The 15,220-nt window shown below is 41.3% G+C and overlaps 1 protein-coding gene across 5 annotated transcripts in view; it reads right to left on the bottom strand.

The window, feature by feature from the left end:
• The window catches only part of CDH12 (cadherin 12), a 652,231-nt gene that overhangs the window by 312,468 nt on the left and 324,543 nt on the right, over window positions 1–15,220 (bottom strand). The window contains exon 1 of one of the 5 annotated variants that reach the window (XM_083747243.1): window positions 10,602–10,649. The exons of the other annotated variants lie outside the window; for them this stretch is intronic. The gene's annotated coding sequence lies outside the window, so the exon portion shown is untranslated. Of the gene's footprint in view, window positions 1–10,601; window positions 10,650–15,220 lie in introns of those variants that run through there. 5 annotated transcript variants of the gene reach the window in all.

Genomic DNA, 15,220 nt, shown 5'->3' with positions numbered 1-15,220 from the left:
CGTTGGCTTGAAATCATCCTGAACCAGATTCAAATAAGATTCTGTATATATAAAAAAATAGTAAGTTATTGAAAGGCACCCCTATTTAGCAAAAGTATTGATCAGTGTCACACGTACTATAATCATAACCTTGCATCAGTTTCATACCATTTCCTAAAGCAGGATTTAGAGGATGCAATCATGATTGGCCCAGAAAATGTGGGGATATTCTGGGTCAACACACACCAAAAAAAAACATTTATTAAGTGGTAGGAATGCATGAATCCCTTTCATCCAGAATGCTTGATGCATTCCATAACTTTTTGGACTTCCCTTGACATTTCTCAGATGTTTCTCCTGATGGTTAACCCACAAAATTAATTTCCAAGTTTGTTCCGGCTGCAATTTTGGTGGCAACTCTATAATTTTTATTTCACTTATATCACAGCAGTAGAGTTGCCACTAAGATTAGAACAAAAAGTGAATCAGTACAACTATTTGCTCCAGTAGACAGGGGAGGTGGGCATGGGACAGAATCAAGAAGCAAACAGGAAGTAGCAGCTGTGTCTGTCTTGAGTCCTACAGCATCTGGAGATTTAAAAGTTTCCACCTCATGCTCTGAGTAGGAGATGGGAACCCTATAGTGAAAACATTCCTACTCAGTTTCTGATTGGAATGACTCAGTTTATGATATAGGTGGGATATGTTTCAACCACCCAATGGGCAGACGCAACAGAATACAAATTTCCCATGGGAAGTATTGCAATGGTGATGTTAAAGAAGTAGAGCTATTCCTTCCTATGTATATTGATGGACTAACATCAGAAGATATGGACTACATGAGAGGAGCCTATATACTACAGCACATCCTCATGCCAACATCATCTCAGTTTTTGGAACATTTGCACTGACAAATGAAGGTGCACAATGGTGGAACCTTCCATGTTGCTCAGTTGGCAGAAGTGCTAACACCTGTCAGGGACTGGGCTGAGGAGGAATGGTGGGAACCCCCCACCCCTTCCTGCACCTTTCCAAGAAGAGGAGGGCAGTATAGATTTAAAACAGTAGTTTGCAGAAGGTCACAGTTCAGAGGCTGCAGCTGGGAAATATTGGGAGAGCAGCAGGAAGAAGAAGAAGCACCAGGGGAGAGACCGCTAACAGACTCAGTGTCTCTATAATGCCTTCCTGACCTGACCCCTTTCCCAGGTCCAGGCGTGCCTTGATAGTAGTAGAAAAGAAAGCTCAGAGGCAGAAAGCACAGAGGTGACATAGAATAGGAGGGACTGAGGAGGTGGAGCATTATCTAAGAGAGACCTCATTCCTTCATCTCTGTCTGTGAATATTGAATGAACTACTTTGTAAGAACGCTACTTGTTTATCTGCTTCTTGGTATCCCACCGTGGGAGAGATGGGATTTCCTGAAGTCTAGACACCACCTCACTGGCATAACATGATGATCCAAAACCACATATTAGGAAGTGGTCATTTGTTTTAGTCTTCTTTCTTTATTCAGACACTTATTACAAATTACGGGGCCACGTTCCCATACGTTACTGTGAAGAAGGGAGGAGAGTAAAGCGATGGACTATGCTGAATTGGCAAGGTTAACAGCCAAAATAAGGGAATCTAACAATGATTTCTTTGTGGAAGAATGGAAGCCCTTTTCAGACTATTTAAGAAAATATGAGCAACTGAAGGAATTAGATAATATAGTATTGTTGCCATGGTATAAGAGATACAGACTGCAGTGTGCAGCAGAGGGGAAGAAATGAAAATAACCTGGAAAATGGGGTGGGAAGTCAGATAAAGATAAATTTATCATGTATTGAAGTTTATATGCTAATTTTTTGAAAATCTAATAAAATTTATTATTAAAAAAAAAAGAATGAAGGGGAGTAAAAACTAAAGTCAAACCACCAGTTGATGTTCTATATATTTCATAAAGCAGCTGCAGAAATGGCAGTGCATTTAGCATGTAGCACAGATCAAACCTTAATCCACTTTGGCAGATCATACTTCTACTTTCCTTCATAATCAAGAATGTCATTTTAAAAATACTTGCCTCACATTAATAGGTCGAGACCTGGGTCATTCGACTGCTACAGTGGCTCTGTCAAAATAATGTTTGATAGAGAGTGGAGAGCCAAATAAAGCACATAAAATAAGATCTGGCAGACTCAATCTTGTCTGAAAGCATACTTAAATCCAGAATGAAATTACCTTCAGCACTGTGACACCCACGAGCTTTGTAGGATTTCATGGAACATAGGAGGACTAACTGTTATGCAGTTTTATTCAAATCAGCCTAGAGAGCTGATGCGTACACAATTTTGGAGTCACCAAGTCCAATGAAGCCTGCTGGTCAAATATTATGTCCCACCATGAGCTCAATAAACCACCTGAGGTTTTCATGTTTGCTTGTTGCAATGCAATGCAGTGCAATGCAATGCCAGATGAGAATCAAACAGGAGGTTCAGTTCAGAGATGCAGAGCTATGCTCAGTTTGACAGCTCATAAGTTGTGCAGGTGCTGTTTAGATATGCAGTCTTATATCAACTTCCCAGGGAGCAAGCCCAATGGGACTTAGCTCTGCGTATACATGTGTTGGATTGTGCTGTAAGGAACACCTTGCAGACGCACAGAAGGAATCCTACATAAGCAGCACACTCACAGTAGCCAGAAGTGACTTTTTAATTAAAGGGAGGAAAATAAAGCTAGTGTTATGGCTTCCTGACATTTTGCCACCTCCTGCATAATTGCATATAGTCCATTAATAGCAGCCTGCAGAAGGGGGGAATCCGTACAATATATACAAATGCAATTGCACATTTATACAAGCTTAATTTTAAAATCCTCTCTCGGAGGCTTGCACAAAGTGAATTACAAAGTCCAACATGATGTTCTAAAATGAGTAGCATCATCTCAGGAGGATACAGAACCAAGCATTCCCTCAACTAAGAGTAAGAGAGAACCGTCATGAAGAATCACTGTCCAATGGTAAGGCTGAAGTTGTAATCTTAGAGATGAGCATGGCTCCCAGCTACCTCACAATGAATACCAAAATACTTCTGACATCCTGTTGCTTTTGCTGCTATTAAATTTATTTTCGTTTTTTACATAAGAGCACAAAAAAAGTTTGTATTGTAGCAAAACAGACACTTCCCAGGCTTGCAGTCCTTTCATTTGTACTGGCACTAATCTGATTTGTTTATCAGGTTTTGGGTGCCATCCAATGATGCCAACCAAATGGTCTTCCTGTTGAACAAATGTGTCTTTCGAAACAACACACATATAACATAAATAAACACATACCATTTACATTAAAAGACTTCCCTCCATCACGGTTTGAGCTCTATTTTAACCTTATGTCTCTGCGGTTTCTTATTACCATCTAAATCAGTACCTCTCAGATTTTATATTGTACCTACTGTAATTTTGATATTTCCTATGTTTTTTTCTATATATGTAAGGAATTTATTCCAATCGTTAATAAATTTAACATTTTTGATGCCTGATCTTCTGTGTCATCATTGCTAGCTCCATGTATTCAAGTAGCTTGGATTGCCATTCTTTAATAGTTGGGATAATAGGGGTTTTCCAGTTTTGCGCTAAGAGTAACCTGGCTGCTGCCATTGCATATTGGAACATGGTTTGGTCTTCTCGCCTTATCTCCTCCCCAACCATTCCCAGGAGAAAAGCCTCGGGTTTTTTAGGGAAGGTATATTTCAGGATCTTTTTTAGTTCATCATAGACAAGTCCCCAAAACCTCTTCACTTCTCCACATGTCCACCACATGTGGAAGAAGTCACCCTCTTTTGATTTACACTTCCAGCAAATCTTGTCCCCGGACTTAAACATTTTTTTCCAATTTCACAGGGGTTATATACCTCCTGTACATCATTTTTTGTAAATTTTCTCGAAGTCCGACACATGCTGTGAATTTCATGTCCTTGTTCCAGAGTTTCTCCCATCTTTCAAATTCTAAGTTATATCCAAGGTCCATGGCCCACTTGGTCATAACTTCCTTCACTTCTTCTTAATGTAAATGGTATGTGTTTATTTATGTTATATGTGTGTTGTTTCGTTCGTTTTGTTTTGTTGTTTAATTTGTGGTGGAAATTAATAAATAAATAAAAAAAGAACAAATGTGTCTTTCCCCTTCTGCAGTTTCTGGGACCCTCCAGGGAAAATTGAAGGGCAGAAGATGGCTGAAGAAAGGAGAAGAGGAAGGGGAGATCCTGCCATATCTGTTGGTGCAATGGTGGATATCAACCATACACTGGTAGAAGTGATGAGACAGATTGGAGTAGCACATTAATGTATTGGTCAGGTCCTACCTTAGTGAATATCGATGGCCAGTTTATCCATAGTGCTACCAGGCAATGACAATCCATAATACTACCAGGCAATCTAGTCACCTGAGTTTTCATAACCCAGCTGACAACATCCTTGCCTTTCCCCCAATAAGTCATTCCTTCCCTCACCAAGCAGACAGTAATATTAAACACATTTTCTGGAAATAACATTAGAACCAAATAATTCATCAGGTCTCTAATCTAATTCTCTCCAATTCTCCAATTCTCATGTCCCATCCAGGCTCCATAATTACACTCTTCTTCTGTAGTTTGCAATCTCAGATTGCTATCCACGTACATGGACAGATATTGCTTATAGGCCTTTTGCTCAGTGCAATTCAGCATTCTTGGTTTCCCTTTAACTTAGTAGTAATAATAGTAAGTGTAAAAAAAGAAGAAAAGAAATTATGATGGGCTAGCGAGGGATGCCCTTCATTTACTTAGCAGGTTTGTTTCATTTATCACATTCCTTTCCTGCTCTATTGGGAGTATACAACTGTGGAAAATACAATATAAAAACAAGGCCACAAATGTAAACACATTTTGAAAAAGAGGAAAAGATGGAACAATTGGAGCATGCAACACAATGCACTTCTGTTTGGGGTTCTAGCCAACCAACCATACCCTTTCTCAGGATAATCTATTCAATTTACCCTACCTGCTTCAGGTAGTTAACATTCTATGGTCAATGAGCATGTTGAACTATTTTGTGTCCCTCTTTTAGGGTTTTTCTTTCCTTCTAAACATTTTTTTGTGTGTACATGTGTGCTTCTGCTTCTGCAAACCTTGGGGTTACCCCAGGCCTGTTGAAATCTCCCTCTCATGCATGGATGATGCCATTTTGTTTACACAAGGATCAGCTCTCAGCTGTCACTATTCACATCCAAAGGAGAATGAATGTGAAGTCTTCAATAGACTGCAAAATACATGATACAGCATGAATGAGAACAAAACAAAAAAAAATAAATGGAGACTTGTAAAGGACGACATTTATGGAATAAATGGGAATACAGTAGTACCTTGGGTTACATACGCTTCAGATTACATACGCTTCAGGTTACAGACTCCACTAACCCAGAAATAGTACCTCGGGTTAAGAACTTTGCTTCAGGATGAGAACAGAAATCATGCTCCAGTGGCGCGGCAGCAGCAGGAGGAGGTCCCATTAGCTAAAGTGGTGCTTCAGGTTAAGAACAGTTTCAGGTTAAGAACGGACCTCCGGAACGAATTAAGTACTTAACCCGAGGTACCACTGTAGCTAAATTCAGGAGAAACAACGCTACACTAAAACAATGTGTCTTAAAACATTTGTGCAGCTGGGGCTTAAGGAAGGGGTAACTGATGGGGTAACATCCAAATCAGGTTGTGTGTCAAGGCTCCCAAGCCACCCCCAGGAGAATAAAACACAAGGACACAGAACCTTTAGGTTAAATGTTAATGAGCAAATTTAGGCCAGAACTTTATTGGTTACAGAATGTGAGCGGTATTGGCTTAGGCATTGACATCAACAGACTATGTCTGACTCCTGCCCACCTTACAAGAAGTCTGGTAAAGGTAAACCTCTAGTAGGGGGGAGCCCGGCCAATGCGGACCGACTCAAGCCCCCCTGGGTTTCCTGCTGGGGTCGTGGCATGGCCCTAGCCCCTCCCTGGGCTTCGGACAAGATCCACAGCCCCGGATTTCTTTAACGGAATACCCTTGAGCACGGATGGGCAGGTGATGGCCGTGCCTTCCCTCCCTCGCACATCGCTATCCAATGCCTAACTGCCTAACCTTACAAAGTTGTGACGATTGCTACCAGATAGGTGAAAACCAAGTGGCTGGTGCCAATTTGCCAAGTGGAAAAAGTCCTACCAGGCTCCTCAACGGCGACCAACCGAAGTCCATAGCAAGGCCAATAACGCAACCTTCGTGCCAAGGTTTAAATCATCCCCGGCCACACCCCCAGGCAAGCTGATTGGCACCTGACATCCTGATGTGGCCAGGGTCTCCCCCAGCATGATGCGGGAAGCTGTCCCGTCCCGCCGCTGAGGAGAGTGGCTAGGGGGCCGGACCGCAACAAGGCCCCACCAGGAAGTGGACCCAATTTCCCATCGGTCCCAGAAAGCATAGGAGTTGTGGTTCGACATCTGGCAGGCATTAGGTGGGTTAACCCTGGCTAAGGCATCTGCTTCTCCTACAATTGAGAGTCGCCTCCCCCCCCAAGCTTAGACAGCTTCTGAAGTAACCCCATCATTTCTGAGAAATGAATATTTGTTTTTCACAACTATAAAAAGAAGAGGGGGGAAGATGATACTGGCTACAGGACAAAGAGAATAGCTGGAGGATGAGGTCAAGATGTCTATTTTCAGTTCCTTACTTGCTCCTGCTCAAGAATGATTGCGTTCAAATCAGATCAGTCAGGAAATAAAACAAATGTCAAATTGAAATGAATGCAGCTGTAATCCAAGGCAAGGGAGAAACTGATTGAAATCCTCTTTTATTTTCTCCGGTGGCAGAGAAGCCTAACTAAAAGTAGTGAGAAGTGGTGGGGTGGATAATGTGACTGAACACAGACATTAAGCAAGACATCTCTAATTAAACAATCTCCCCCTTATGGTGGCTAAATATTGTGGGAAACATGGAGGACTCAGGAGTATCTCTCAGCACCACAGCCTGAAATTGATTTAATGGGAAAGTCTGGCAAATGCAAAACAGCACTTACTCCTGGCCACCTCATCTAGAATTATGAGAAGCAAAACCACCCCCAAACTTTATTGTACAGTGGTACCTCGGGTTAAGTACTGAATTCATTCCGGAGGTTCGTACTTAACCTGAAACTCTTGTTAACCTGAAGCACCACTTTAGCTAATGGGGCCTCCTGCTGCTGCCGCGCCGCAGGAGCACGATTTCTGTTCTCATCCTGAAGCAAAGTTCTTGACCTGAAGCACTATTTCTGGGTTAGTGAAGTGTATGTAACCTGAAGCGTATGTAACCTGAGGTACCACTGTACTTCGCCAAAAGAAGCACAAAATCTCCTTCCCTTCTCATAGCAGGAATTCTCTCTCACACATGCACACACAAAAGAGGAAATGGCTTCTGCAGATGGAATTAGCATCTATTGAAGAGTCAACATTTATTAAACAGAAATGCATTATATTAAGAAAAGCTTTTTTAACAAAAACATTATATTAGGAAAGGTTGCATGCAAACGTGTATATTGGGAGAAATTTGCAGTAAAATACTGATGAAATTTCATCAGAACCTTAAAAGAATGATAATTGCAAACTGAAGTGGAACTGTGGGGTGCTGGACATAGGACTGGAAAAATAATAAATTTAGAGGGGTTGAAAAATGACAAATATGCCCATTCCTACACTTGCGTTTTACTAGATATCCTAAATAAATAAATAAAAATCACAGGGGTTGAGAGGGTGCCTTCTCTCCTGCTACACTGTTGTTCTGTGCTGTTGTTTTACTAACTTTGCCATTGATTCACTGTTTTTATTTTATTACTTTTAATATAATCAATTCTATTAAGAATTACATTAACTGCCATATATTCTCTTGCGCACCCTTCAATTATTCAGTGGAGGATGGGCTGTAAGTAGAAATACTTACTAAATAAATGCAAAATAGTGAACTTTATTTAAAAGTTTCCTTTAAAATACTTTTTTGGCTGCCTTTCTAGGGCAAAAGGCCTCTCGAGCAATTTACAAGAGAAAAAAAGAAAGCAGCGCAGAACACAATAAATAAAACAAGATAACTATAAACATTTATAAGGTCCTGCTCAGAAGAAACATCTGTAGGAATTATAAAGGGAACTAAAAGATTTTTGATAAAGGTCAGCAATCCCTGCTTGGTACTCAAAAGCTTAAGATTCACGGTCTATTCCCCATTAGCCAGCTAGTTTAGGAATACAGATGGCTAGAAGTAAGCAAAATTGGAAGTTGTAGCATTCTCGTCAACATTTCTCCATTGAAAATAGGGTTGTCACAGCCACTCTGGGCAGCTTCCAACATATATAAAAATATAACAAAACATTAAACATAAAAAACCCCCATCCCTGTACAGGATTGCTTCCAAAAAACTCAGGAGTCAAATAACTCTATACCCTCCAACATTTCTCCAATAAAAATAGGGATGTCCTAAAGAAAAGTGGGACATTCTGGGATCAAATCAGAAACTGGGATGGCTTTTCTAAATCAGAGATGTCCCTGGAAAATAGGGACACTTGGAGGGTCTGCTGTAGCTGGGAGTGACAGGGGCCAGGGCTGTACTTGTTGAGGTGAATAAGAAGACCTATACAGTGGTACCTCGGGTTAAGTACTTAATGCGTTCTGGAGATCCGTTCTTAACCTGAAACTGTTCTTAACTTGAAGCACCACTTTAGCTAATGGGGCCTCGCGCTGCCGGAGCACAATTTCTGTTCTCATCCTGAAGCAAAGTTCTTAACCCGAGGTACTATTTCTGGGTTAGCGGAGTCTGTAATCTGAAGTGTATATAACTGGAAGCATATGTAACCCGAGGTACCACTGTAGAGTCATGGCTTCTACATAAAATTCCATCACAGAGCTACAATTCCCAGAGTGGTTTAACTGTCACTGGAAGGACAGATCGTGAAGCTGAGGCTCCAATACTTTGGCCACCTCATGAGAAGAGAAGACTCCCTGGAAAAGACCCTGATGTTGGGAAAGATGGAGGGCACAAGGAGAAGGGGACGACAGAGGATGAGATGGTTGGATAGTGTTCTCGAAGCTACCAGCATGAGTTTGACCAAACTGCGGGAGGCAGTGGAAGACAGGAGTGCCTGGCGTGCTCTGGTCCATGGGGTCATGAAGAGTCGGACACGACTAAACAACTAAACAACAACAACCTCTTCCTAGTGAACTCTGGGAACTGTAGCTCCATAAGGTGAACAGGGCGTCCTAACAACTCTCAGCACACTTAACAAACTACAGTTCCCAGGATTCTTTAGGGGAAGCCATAGCTGCTTAAAGCAGTGTCACAGCGGGGCAGTTTAAAGGTCATAGCAGCTCACCGAATCACTGTATCTGTTTCCTGCATGACCATCCCAGATGCCATCAATAAAGATGCTTGCCAGGAAATATGCAGGAAATCATATTATTTTGAAATAAACCAGAGAAGGAGGTTGAGGGAAGTTGGGGGGGGGGGTAGGGAAATTTTAGAATTGTGAATTATGTTATTTGTTATGATGTAATACTGGGAAAAATGGAAAACTTAATAAAATTTTTTTTTTAAAAAAATGCTTGCCACAACTTTTCAGTGGGTAACCACTTTTGCAAAAACATTCTAGGTACATATTTGCATGTAAATACACTCACAGACACAAGCCTCTAATGGAATTGTCCAAATTATGTTACAAATGAGTGGTTTACTATGTGTTCCGATTGAAAATGACCTCATTGTGGCAGCTATAAGTTAACATATGCATGTCTAAGACAAAGTGCTAGTTTTGCCAGTTTGTTTAAAACAAACAAACAAACAAACAAACAAAACCCCTTTTGACATTTTGCTGGCGTCCAAGATAAAGCCTGGAGGGACCCAATAGCAGCAAAAGGTACTTAACTACTTCTGTGGCTGGTGCTAGCAGATGTTGTGGGCAGAGCTTGTATTTGGGCTCTAGCACTAGGTGAAGAAATTGTACAGGGAAATGGGTACAATTGCAAACCCTGCAGCTGTTACTACCAAGCTGTTACACTGATCTTTCTTCATTCAGGAAAGTCTGTAAGCAGAAGATATGAAAAATGCACATGCATACACTGTGCAGTCTATGAATATATATATATATATATATATATATATATATATATATATATATATATATATAGGAGCAACTGCCTGTATCTATATCATTTTTATCTACACACACTCACAGCAAATCTAGTTAGGTTATTATTTTTTCCTGCACAGTAGGCAACAGTACAAAAAATTATCACCAAACAAGTGCTAACTTTCTTTGTTAAGTATATCCTATTAGCATCCAATTAGGCTACCAAATTCATAAACATCTATATGCTGTGAAACTGCAAAAACAAATGCGAAAGGCTGAGGCAAATATTGTGTGAGAGATGCAGAGACATGGATAGAATTTACTATTTTGTTATCTTTTGCATTTTTCTATTTTCCTTAAAAAAGCAAAGTAATATTAACAAACTGCATATCTGCCTTCAGATGAGATCCTTCCACTCTTAACTCCTGCACATTAATGTGTTCCTTCTTATTTTAAACAGGGGAGGCAGGGGGGGAAAATCTCTGCAGGCTTACCTGTCTTAAACCAGCTTGTAAAAAATTCTGCCCATGCAGCCTTTGTACCTGAAAAAATAATGATCCTCTTTGCTATAAACATTCAACAGATTTGTAGCTCCAGTCTTAACATGAAAAACCCTTTAATTATAAATGGCATGCACAGATGTATAATTGATATCATAATACACTGTAGGCAAGGATTCATATCAGATGAGGGACAATGAGTAGCAGATTTTTAGCCTAGATGCTGGCTGGCTCCCTGCACTCCAAGGCCAAATCGTTCAATCACCAGACCCCACCTTTTCCTTCATGGACCAAGAGTTTTGCGATAGTTTGCAACTATTGCAAATGACTCTGACACAGAAGAATTTGGGGTGAGTGATAAGAGCTGTGCTGAAAGTTAAGAGCAAAGTGATTATCACAGCTGAACTTCTGGGAGTTGTGAGGACAGGGCATGCCACCTCCACCTCTCATTATTTTGGTGCAACTTACTTTGTGTAAACAATAGATGAGCTGCAGAAATAGAACTAGTAAAGTTTCTTTCTTCTTGCCAGGAGATCACATTCACCCAGTGCACACCAGCTGCACTGGATCCCGGTGGAGTACAGGATCAGGTTTAAGGTGCTGGTTTTAACCTTCAAAGCCCTATATGTTCTAGGACCCTCGTACCTACAGGACTGCCTCCTCTGGTATGCCCCATGGAGGACCTTACGGTCAGCAAACAATAACACTCTAAAGATCCCAGGTCCCAGGGAAATTAGACTGGCCTCGACCAGACCCAGGGCCTTTTCGGCCATGGCCCCGGCCTGGTGGAACACTCTCCCACAAGAGACAAGGACTCTGCGAGATTTGACATCTTTCCGCAGGGCCTGCAAGATGGAGCTGTTCCACCAGGCCTTGGGCCAAGGTATTTTAATTAATTGATGCCTGTTTTTATGTATAGTGTGTTATTTATATGATGTTAGCCACTCTGAGCCTGGTTCCGGCCAAGGCGGGCGTGGTACAAATAAATTTATTATTATTACTTAGCTAAGTAATGCTGAGGGACGTGGGTGGTGCTGTGGGTTAAACCACAGAGCCTAGGGCTTGCTGATCAGAAGGTCAGCTGTTCGAATCCTCGTGACGGGGTGAGCTCCCGTTGCTTGGTCCATGCTCCTGCCAACCTAGCAGTTCGAAAGCATGTCAAAGTGCAAGTAGATAAATTGGTACCACTCCAGTGGGAAGGTAAACAGCGTTTCTGTGCGCTGCTCTGGTTTGCCAGAAGCAGCTTAGTCATGCTGGCCACATGACCTGGAAGTTGTCTGCGGACAAACGCCAGCTCCCTCGGCCTATAGAGTGAGATGAGCACCGCAAGCCCCAAGTCGTCCGCGACTGGACCTAACGGTCAGGGGTACCTTTACCTTTAAGTAATGCTGAGTCCTTACTCTACACACATTTATTTGGAAGTAAGTCCAAGAGCAACCCCATAGGGTTTACTTCTGATAAAACATGTATAGATTGCACTATTGATGTCGGTGTCTTAGTGTTCTATTCTGCTAAGGTTGGCAAAAGAAAAGGAAGCCAAGGAACTTTAACACAGAACAAAACTAAGAGTAACTGGATTATAAATCCATACCTTTATATAACTTTAGCACATAATAATAGAGATTTACAGTATCCAGCAGTTACTATGAGTATTGTAACAACAGTCACTAGCAGTAACCAAACACTGCGAGCAATCGTATTGTAATAGATCTGTGGTGCTAAATGTTTAGGTTTAGAAAATATTAGGATTAAATTAGAGCTTGCATGTTATAACTGGGATATGCAATAAGGGAGTCTCAAAGTGTATTACAAAGGAGGTTATGCAAAGGGTTTGATGTATTTAAGTAGTGTTTATGTGTAAAGACTGTCAGACTTTGAGAACATAATCAAGTCCCTTGCATTTTGGAATGTGTGTATCTAGTTCTGAGCATCAGCAATTAGCATGTGAAGAGTTAATTAACCTATGTAAATATGTAAGTGTGTACCAGTCTTTAATCCTAGTCAATCAACAAGTGTTGATGAACTCAGGGAAGCTCCTTTGTTAGGTGACACCTAACCATACTTCAGAGCATCAAAAGAAATGGCCACTGGAATGCGGATGACACTGTGGTCTAAACCACAGAGCCTAGGGCCTGTCGATCAGAAGGTCAGCAGTTCGAATAAATAGGTACCACTCCAGCGGGAAGGTAAAGCAAGATGAGCGCCGCAACTTCAGAGTCATCCACGACTGGCCCTAATGGTCAGAGGTCTTTTTACCTTTACCTTTTACTTCAGAGCATCAAAAGAAATGGCCATTAGAATACAACCTGTGGTCTAAACCACAGAGCCTAGGGCTTCCTGATCAGAAGGTCAGCAGTTCAAAACCCCACAATGGGGTGAGCTCCCATTGCTCAGTCCCTGCTCCTGCCAACCTAGCAGTTCGAAAGCATGTCAAAGTACAAGTAGATAAATAGGTACCACTCCGGCGGGAAGGTAAACAGCGTTTCCGTGTGCTGCTCTGGTTTGCCAGAAGCGGCTTAGTCATGCTGGCCACATGACCCGAAAGCTGTATGCTGGCTCCCTCGGCCAGTAAAGCAAGATTAGTGCTGCAACTCTAGAGTCGTCCACGACTGGACCTAATGGTCAGAGGTCTCTTTACCTTTACCTTTTACTTCAGAGCATCAAAAGAAATGGCCATTAGAATACAACCAAATAAAGGAGACATAGTGTTTAGGAACAGCAGAATTAGGAGATGTGGGGAACAAACCCTTCTTGAGATAACCATACTGTAAGATCTGGACTCCTTCCCATGAATAAACCATACAATGGTACCTCAGGTTAAGTACTTAATTCGTTCTGGAGGTCCATTCTTAACCTGAAACTGTTCTTAACCTGAAGCACCACTTTAGCTAATGGGGCCTCCTGCTGCTGCCATGCCGCCAGAGCACGATTTCTGTTCTTATCCTGAAGCAAAGTTCTTAACCCAAGGTACAATTTCTGGGTTAGCAGAGTCTGTAACCTGAAGCGTATGACAGTCTCTGCCACATCTTCAATTCTCCAAAGCAGCACAGGCCCTGGAACTCCATGGCCTCTTGCCACCGCTTGGTGGGGGGGGGGCACCCAACTTTTGTAACAATATGAAGAAAAGAGGTTTTTCAAACAGCACACAAGGAATGTAAATGTAAAGCACAATCATTGTAGGTATCATTGGAAGTGGGTTGCATATTTCAAGTAAAATTCTTTCGTTGCATATACTAGTCTCCTTCTTATATTAATAATAAAGTTTGCTGCAGCAAATATTTGCAAATATGCCCCTAAATGTGTATATAAAATGATAAGGCTGGAGCTCAACCAGTGTTGTGTATCCTCTAACAATTTAATATATATCTACTGTTCTATTAGTAACCTCTCTCTCTCTCTCTCTCTCTCTCTCTCTCTCTGTGTGTGTGTGTGTGTGTGTGCTTTAGAAGTCTGTTGAAAGTAATAGAAAGTAATATAAATTATATAAGCAAAAAAAGAGAGAAAAAGATGATATTGGTACAGTTATTGATGTAAAGAACTAAAAAAATACGGGCACCTTAAAAAATTACACCAAGGCACGACAGATTGTCAGATTTCCATCAATGAATTTTGAATTATTCTGCCTATATATAATTATATGGATAGCAATTCCAGCAGTCCTGAAAAATCTATAGACCCATTTCTTGCCTACCAATAAAGGATATACTATTGAGCAAGGGAGCAATCTATATCCCACTGAAGTGATTTGCCAACCTGTCGTTGGTGTAATGGAGTTGAATTGTATGCCATATTAATAACTGCAAACATTAACAACCATCTCACAAAACAATTTAATACTATAAACTGATCAAAATGGATGTCATAAATGACCAGGAATGGAGGAACCGATAATGATATTGACCATGATCACTGCAAAAGCATGCTCCGTAAGTAGAAAATAATACTTAAGAGTGAACTGGCTACAAGTAACCCATTGATTCAGGCTGCAATCATAGCCCCATTTACCTGGGCATAAGTCCCACTGAATTCAATGTAACTTACATAAGTTATTTATCTAATTTGAAGATTGGCATATGTGAGATATGAGCAGAAGAACCCAGCCAGAATGGAGAGCCAGAGGCAGAACAAGTCATGGAAGAAAACACAAGGGAAGAGGGGTTATGGTTGACCAAGCCACTGGCTAGTTAAGGGTTAGATACTGAGAATGAGCAGCAAGTGTTAGGAGTTACTGGATCCGGCATACAAGGCAAGAGGTACTTTTTTAAAAAGAAACTAGTGTATAAAGAAGTATGGTGTGTTTGGGTAAGAAGAAGCTGAATGGCTAGGAAGGAAAATGGTATGACTAGTGCTATAATGTAGCTGAGGTTACAGCTGGTTAGGACCAAGGGTAGAGGTTGAGGTGTGAGCAAAGAGGGTCTGTTACAACTGCATCCAATCAGAAACAAGAAGATGAGCAGTAACAACCTCGGCTGTGGACGACAATGTATCTCAAAGGGAAAGCGGAACTTGCAGCTCTGAAGGACCAAAAAAAAGATAGGCAAAGCAGAGGGTTAAGTTAACCTATCCCAGCTTGATCTTATCTTTCTGTTCACTGAATAAACCTGAGAGTTGTT

Source organism: Podarcis gaigeae (assembly GCF_964106915.1).
Source record: "Podarcis gaigeae genome assembly, chromosome: 7".
Classification (NCBI taxonomy): Eukaryota; Metazoa; Chordata; class Lepidosauria; order Squamata; family Lacertidae; genus Podarcis; species Podarcis gaigeae.
This window is presented reverse-complemented; position numbering and strand designations above follow the sequence as displayed.